At 34.6% G+C, this 8,742-nt stretch overlaps 1 pseudogene; it reads left to right on the top strand.

Moving 5' to 3' along the window:
* Window positions 1-799: 799 nt before the first annotated feature.
* Window positions 800-8,742, top strand: part of LOC137620050 (calcitonin gene-related peptide type 1 receptor-like) — a 55,007-nt pseudogene continuing 47,064 nt past the window's right edge.

The raw sequence follows: 8,742 nt of genomic DNA on the forward strand, positions 1-8,742 counted from the left end.
CAGCTTTTCTGGTCTTATACAGCAGGGGAACCCTACTTTCTACAGGACCTTCACTGTCCTTTTATCATGTGCATTCCAAGGCATTCAGCATTTCAGCATTGGGTAGACCGATGAAAGGGTAGGAAGGGTAGCAGCTATACTTTACTTTAAAGGCTGCTTTTCTGGTCCCATACCGCAGGGAGATCGAACTCTCTACAGGACCTTCACTTTCATATTATTATGTTCGTTCCGAAGCATTCAACATTTCACACCGCTTATTGCTCGTTTATTGTCTAATCCACATTATCGAAGCACTCAGAGACCAAGAAAGTCTTCGGTTTCCTCTTGAAAGACTTAATATCTTAAGTCTTTCGGATATCTAGTGGGTGATTATTGTATAGTCTCGGGGGCGCAATGTGTCAAAAAGGCTCGGAATTTGGGTAAGATTATAAGTACAGAAAAGTTGTAAAGGAAATGAAATACTGTAGTCCATCAATTAGAATAGAGCGAGAGGAAATGTTTAGGTGAGTCCATATCTATGCCTTACCGGGTTTTGGGAAATATAAAGGAAATGTTTTAAGTGATTTAATGATTGGAAGGCGATCAAAAAGGTCATTGTTGGTATAAATGGTGTTTGTGTTGTAAATAGAAAAAGATTCGTGATAATGGGATTTAATAATTAAAGGCTTGCGTTTGGAAAGACGAAGAAAGGGTTAACTAGTGAACTGTAGTGGTTGGATGATAAGCGAAGTCGAAATGTGATGTGATTGAAGCAAATGTTTAATAAGATATAAGTATAGTTAAGAAGGGAAAGGGTGAAATGATAGTTGATGTAACCAAGGGAAATGTTTTGGTAAAAATAAGGGGGAAGCACGTAGAAGATGAAGATGTTTGTAATACAAACAATCTTGATGTTGAAGGAGTAAGTATATATACATACAGACACACACACATATACATATATATATATATATATATATATATATATATATATATATATATATATATATATATATATATATATATATATATATATATATATTTATTTATATATACATACATACATACATACATATATATGTATATATGAATTTATATGTATGTATATATATATATATATATATATATATATATATATATATATAAAATGTATATATGTATATATATAAAATATAATTACCTCTTTAACATTTACATTGTTTGTAAAATTCTATGATTGGTCACATGAATATTAATAAGTATTTGTGCGTATAAGGAACTATGAAGGCTGAATAAAAACGGCGAGGGAGATAGGAATAAGGAATTGTTTAATTGAAGAAAGAGGAATTGTTAATCAAAATGTCATCATTCGAGATCCAATTGGATAGCAGAACACAAGTTTAATTGTAAATAGATGGAGGATTAAGATGAAAATCAAGTAGAGTGTAGAAAAGGGAAAGCTAAGAAGATGAAAGGACGAGGGTGAGTAAAATCCCTCTGGATGGGAGAGAACTCGTTCTGAACAAAGTAAAGGGTGAAGGGCGTTAAGTATTTGTCTTAAGAATTATGTGGGAAGTTTGAACGCAAAGAGAAACAAAGCTGTGATAGAATCGATCGGGAGGCGGTGTGGTCTTTATTAATAGAGATTAAAAATTTGTTGATAATTAAATTTATTAGAATATTTTAATGGGAGAATGACGGATTCGTTATATGGTTAAATCTGAGATATATGGTTGTTTTTACGGTTGTGGTGGCCGATGTGGTAACGTCCCTGACTGGTGAACGCCAGACTGGGGTTAGAGTCCCGCTCAAACTCATTAGTTCCTTTGGTTGATACAACCTCATCGTCCTTGTGAGCTAAGGATTGGTGGTTTAGGGGAGCCTATAGGTCTATCTGCTGAGTCATCAGCAGCCATTGCATGGCCCTCCTTGGTCCTAGTTTGGGTGGAGAGGGCCTTGGGTGCTGATCAAGGGCACTGTCACCGTCCCTTGTCCCAGCCATTCATGAGTGACAAATAGAAAAAACAAAGAAAAATGTGGTTATTACCTCCAAGGTAGCAATCATGAGAGAAGTCAGAAGAAGGACTTTTGCAATAAGAAAAAGATTGTAGGATAAGAAAGTTAGTTGTGAATGGAATGTGAAATGGTTGATGTTTGTAGGTTACACAATAATATGTTCTAACATATATTCATATGTTTTTAGTCTTTGAAGGGCTTTCATTACTGCTGAAGTTTTGACAGAAGGATAAGTTTTTTCATAATCTATAAAGGCATACAATTACGAAGAAAATTGTAAAATAGTGTGTGTGAAGCCATTTATGAGAAGAGAACATGGCGAGTAAATGTGAGCAAGAGTAGAATTATGATGGCAAATGGGACCAGAGAAAGTCGAATTATGAATGACATGGTGATGGGAAAATGGAAGAAGATTCTTTTAGAAATCTGGCTGTAAATATGAAGAGTGATGCCAGCGTCAGAGAAGAGATGACTCGTAGAATATATGAATAATTATAAAAGTAGACGTTTGAATACAAAAGATTGGGAAAGAGATTTTGAGGGGCTGTGAAAGCCACGGTGGAAATTGAAATGTGTGGATGAATCGTTGTGCTAAATTTCCTTTACGGAAGTATTGTGTTGATAAATTAAAATTAAAAGAAAAAAAGAGGCTCTTGAGACACCTTCTTGGTAATAAATGTGTATGCGTCATAAGACAAATTGAAATCGTAAGAAATTTAGAAATAAGCTGATATTAGGTTAGGAAATGTGAAAGTATAATTATTGGAATGATAAATGATAAAAATCGAGGCTCTTGGGACTTTCTTGGTAATAAATGTGTGTCATAACACAAGTTGAAATTGAAAGAAATATAAATAAGCTAATATTAGGTTAGCAAATGTGTAAGTATAATTATTGGACGGGTTAGTGTAAAGAAAAGATTGAAATGATAAAAATAGAGGCTCTTGGGACATTCTTGGTAATAAATGTGTATTTATCATAAGGCAAATTGAAATAGTAGGAAATATAGAGATGAGTTAATATTAGGTTAGTAAATGTGGAAGTATGATTATTAGACGGGTTGGTGTAAGAAAAAAATTTAAATGATAAAAAAAGGCTCTTAAAACTTTCTTGGTAATAGCCTAAATGTGTATGTGTCATAAGCCAAATGGAAAAAGTAAATAATATAGAGATAAGCTGATGTTAGGTTAGCAAATATGGAAGTATAGTTATTAGACGGTGTAAAGAAAAGATTGAAATGATAGGGGGCTGTAATCTAGGAAACGTGAAGTACAAAAAGTGTAAAGATAATTTTTACATCTGTGTTGGGAATTCAATGTATTGCTGGTGAATCTTTGTAGATGCGCTTATAATGACTAACGGTAGAGGAAATTTTATGTACAGTAACTCATCCACAATTCAGTGATTATAAAATAATTGGGGCTTGGGTTCTTGTATTATTTTAGCCACCCACTTTTCGAGAAAAATACATTGCCAATGAAAATCCCAGCGACCCAACTTGATAGAGACGTATCATTTTAAGAATTCATGAACTTTAAATTTCTACTTGGTTTTGGCGTTAAGGAAAAGTTTCTTAACTAATTGAAATTATTATTATTATTATTATTATTATTATTATTATTATTATTATTATTATTACTAAGCTACAACCCTATTTGGTGAAGCAAGTGGTTGTAAGCCTGAGGGCTCCAACAGGGAAAATATCTCAGTGAGGAAAGGAATTAAGGAAACTACGAAAGTTAATTAACAATTAAAATAAAATATTCTAAGAACAGTAACATTAGAATAAATCTTTCACATATAAACTATAATTATTGTTAAGAAAAACAAGAAGAAGATAGGTAAAATAGAATAATGTGCCCGATCACACTCCCAAGCAAGAGAACCCCACCCCAAGGCAATGAAAGACCACGGCACAAAGGCCATGGCACCACCCAAGACCAGAGAACAACGGTCTGACCTTGGAGTGTTCCTCTCCTAGAAGAGCTGTATGTATTTAATTCAATCCATTCATAAATGATATAAGTAAAATCTGATTTCAAATAGTAGAAGCAAAAAAGGATTAACAAATATGATAATGCAAAGAAATTCAGACCTGATTTTGAGAATTTATCATACATTTTGCATACAACAAAAGCAACATATGCAGCTGTTTCCAGTCCACTGCAGGATAAAGGCCTCAGACATATCCTTAGTCAGGTCTGGGATTTGGCCATTTTCATAAGCACGCTGGCCACAGCGGATTGCTGATGGTGGGAAAATTTAGTTTAATAGCTCACAGCTAACCAATCTAGTATGGGTGGCCCTTACTTGTACAGCTTTGTTGATCATGGCGATACACAAACCCTTTCACCACGTCAAGTATCCCAACTTAGATAGGCGTCTATGAATAGGCATGTTCATGCTACTTAACTTATAAAAAAAAAAAAAAGTAATTTCTTTCATAATTGTAAGACTAAAAAATTACTTGTGGTGGCCTATATGAAAACGTTCCTGACTGGTCATCGCCAGACTGGGGTTTGAGTCATACTCGAACTCGTTAGTTAATTTAGTCGCTGTAACCTCACCATCCTTGTGAGTTAAGGAATGAGGGGGGTGGTGTTTGGGGGTAGACTAGGTCATAGCTTGGTTGGAGAGGGGGCTTAGGTGCTGATCATAATGTATATATGGTCAGTCTATAGGGTATTGTCCTTCTTCATAGGTCAATGTCACTGTCCCTTGCCTCTGCCATGTGTGAGTGGCGTTACCCCTTTAAAGATCGCCAAGAGCAAGAAACAGAAAGGAATTAATTATTCAAATCAGAGAAGACGTCCAATGCAAGTAGAGAACAAAACAAAAAAAATATGCAGCGTGATAATAGCTTTTGTTCGGCCTAGGTATAGAACCCAGGCCCAAGAAACTTTCATATCCTTGTCTTGATATGGTTTTTACATTCTAAAATTATACGTATCAAATGAAAATATGAGATGTAGAAAGAATAGAAAGAGTGGAATGTTCCTGCTACCAAATTTAAAAAAGAACATAATTTCCTTCATAGATGTAAGAGTTAGTATGGGATTACTTAAACCAACTGTAAAGATCGCCAAGATTAAGAAACAGAAGGGAATTAATTATTCAAATCAATGAAGACGTAAATCATTAAAGTATCCCCACTCAGGCAGATATCTAATAATGGTCCTTCTACGTAAGTTAAAAAGAAAAAACTAAAACTTAGTAAAAAATTACTTTAATCAAATGTAAAGATCACCAAGAACAAGAAACAGAAAGGAATTAATTATTCAAATCAATGAAGACGTCCAATGCAAGTCGATTACAAAACATTAAGGTATGGTCCTTCTAACTCAAGTTAAAAAAAACTAATTTCCTTCATAGATGTAAGACTTAGTAAGAAATTACTTCAACCAAGTGTACAGATCACCAAGAGCAAGAAACAGAAAGGAATTAATTATTCAAATCAAAGAAGACGTACAATGCAACTCGAGAACAAAACAAAAATATGCAGCGCCTTTATACGTCTCTCCCAATGGGCGAAATCCCTTTGTTATTGCTGTCACATCGGTGGGTCCAATTTTCCACTACGATGACTTCCTTCGGAATAACAAGATATTGCTCTACCTCGGACTTGTGTCTTGTGATTTTCTAGTAAAAATCCTTTTTGTTTTTTTAAATGTTTCCCAAAAGGTTTTCATGTTCGTAACTTAAAATGGGAATGAAGATCTCATATGCTTGTTCAGATTCATGAGTAAGAGCTGATCTCATTAAAGAATTGATTCAAATCCTATAGTACAACAAGACCAGTCAGAGATATCTGACCTCTGCCAAAGGTTAATGGAGTCTTCCATGGCCTTAGATCTATCTGTGGTATGAATTTCATCAAAATCCATCAATTTGTTTTGACTTTATTTTTGAATTGGTGAAAAATGGAGATCTGGATCTAGAATCCGGATCCAGATCATCTCCAAAATTTAATGGAGTCGTCCATGACCTAAGATCTATCTGTGGTGAAAATCTCGTCAAAATCCATGGAGTAATTTTGACGTAATCTTGTTCTTTAAATTGTGAAAAATGCAAATATGGATCTAGATTCCGGATCCAGATCATCTCCAAAATTTAATGGGGTTGTCCATGACCTAAGATCTATCTGTGGTCAAAATTCGTCTAGTTCTTTTGACGTAATCTTGTTCTTTAAAGGTGTAAAAAAGGCAAATCCAGATCTAGAATCCGGATCCGGACTATCTCCAGAATTCAATGGAGTCGTCCAAGGCCTAAGATCTATCTGTGGTGAAAATTTCGTCAAAATCCGTCAAGTAGTTTTGACGTCATTTTGTTCTAAAATTTAGAACCGTGAAAAATGCAAATCCGGATCCGGATTCGGATCATCTCCAAAATTTAAAGGGGTCGTCCATGACCTAGGTGGTGAAAATTTCCTCAAAATCCTTTTATTAGTTTTGACGTTATATTGTCCACAGACACACAGACCAATGAATAAATAATCCTGTCCACAGACACACAGCAAATAAATAAATAAATAAATAATCCTGTCCACAGACACAAAGACAAATAAATAAATAAATAATCTTGTCCACGGACACACAGACAAATAAATAAATAGATAAATAATCCTGTCCACAGACACACGGACAAATAAATAGATGAATAATCCTGTTCACAGACACACCCGACAAATAAATAAATGAATAATCCTGTCAACATACACACCCGACAAATAAATAAATGAATAATCCTGTCAACAGACATGTACATAAATAAACCAACTCGAAAACATAACCTCCTTTACGGAGGTAATAAGAACGTCAAATATCGAATTTTGTATATATTTTATTTTCACATTTCTCAAAAAATATGTTCATAACTTAAAATAGGAGTGAAGATCTCATATGCTTTTTTAGATTCATCTTAAATAGCTGCTCTAATTAAAAAAAATGTTGTCCAAAGGCAATAGTAAAATAAGAATGTCAGACGTGAGTTTTGAATGTTTAAAGTCGAAGCTTATTGTATGTAATTTCCTAAAAGGATGTATTATTAATGTTCTTTATTCCACCTATATTATGAAGTCAATCTTTTCTTAATATGTGAATATATTCATGAATGTCAGAGAATTTGTCCGAAGGCTATTGTAGAATAAGAATGTCGGATACCGATTTTTATATATGTTTATAGTCGAGGCTTATTGTGTGAAGTTTCCTAGAGAAATTAATATTAATATTATAGAGATATTTGTTGCACCTACATTATGAAGGCCATCTTTTCTTAATGAATGTCTTAACTGTTTTTTCGAAAAATGCAGGAAAGCAAGATTTTTTTTTTTTTACACTATCCTTATCATTTGGTTTATTCTTTCATTAATGTTTAAGATTCTTGTACCTATTAAATCCAGTACGAGTAAGGATTTATTTTTAATCGGATTTTATTTGTTTTATAAGTCCAATAAAGTATACAACACGTAGAGAAAAGTTATTAGTAGAATAAGGATGTTATGAAAAACTATCAGACAAACGCAGGATGATGAGAAGATTAGCTAGAATCTCCCAGGATGTGTTTGTTACAATATTTATATTGCCTTTATTTCTACTTGTGACAAACTTATATTAATCTTATCTTCTTCGTTAGTAGGTGACTCTCACATCTCTTGTCAATATTTTGTAGGTAGATTTCATTCTTGTATTTTCCCATATTCTTTCACGTTCCGCGTCCGATCCCAAGCGTGACGTGTCTTTTTTTGAGTATCATGATCATCTCCTCTTACGCCTATTGACGCAAAGGGCCTCGGTTAGATTTCGCCTGTCATCTCAATCTTGGGCTTTTAAATCAATACTTCTCCAGTCATCATCTACTTCATACTTTATAGTTCTCAGCCATGTAGGCCTGGGTCTCAAAACTCTTGTAGTGCCTTGTTTAGCCCAGTTGAAAGTTTGGTGAGCTAATCACTCTTGGGGAGTGTGAAGTGTATGCCCAAACCATCTCCATCCACCCCTCACTATGATTTCATCCACATATGGCACTCTAGTAATCTCTCTTATAATTTCATTTCTAATTCTGTCCTGCCATGTAACTCCTAATATTCTTTTGAGGGCTTTTTTTTTTTTTTTTTTTTTTGAGAATGGATAAAGAAAAGATATACTGGACTTATCAAAGTACAGTCAAGCCATTCCGAAATTTTAGCATTAAGAATAACACAAGCTTGTTCTCTGTTTGTTAATAAAAGTCCATTTTGAATTATCGATAACACACAGAACTTGAAACTTATCACCAAAGGGTTGTGGTGGCCGATGTGGTAACATCCCTGACTGGTGAATGCCAGACTGGGTTTCGAGTCCCGCTCAAACTAGTTAGTTTCTTTGGTCCCTGCAACTTCAACATCCTTATGAGGTAAGGAGGGGGTGTTTGGGGTAGCCTATAGGTTTATCTGCTGAGTCATTAGTGGCCATTTCTTGGCTCTCCCTGGTCCTAGCTTGGGTAGAGAGAGGACTTGGGCACTGATCACATGTGTATATGGTCAGTCTCTAGGGCATTGTCCTGCTTGATAGGGCAATGTCACTGTCCCTTGCCCCTGCCATTCATGAGCTCCCTTTAAACCTTTAAACCTTTAAACAATCATCTGTGTATCCTGATTTAACCCGCCTCTTTTTCTTTCCTTATTCGATCTTAACTGAAACAGCATTAACAATCTCCATCTCTTCATAAATGTCATTATTTTTCATTTTCTATTAGGTCTTGTTTTTTATGGGGATGTCTTTCTTATCGAGC

Source organism: Palaemon carinicauda, chromosome 26, assembly GCF_036898095.1.
Source record: "Palaemon carinicauda isolate YSFRI2023 chromosome 26, ASM3689809v2, whole genome shotgun sequence".
In the NCBI taxonomy this organism is placed as follows: Eukaryota; Metazoa; Arthropoda; class Malacostraca; order Decapoda; family Palaemonidae; genus Palaemon; species Palaemon carinicauda.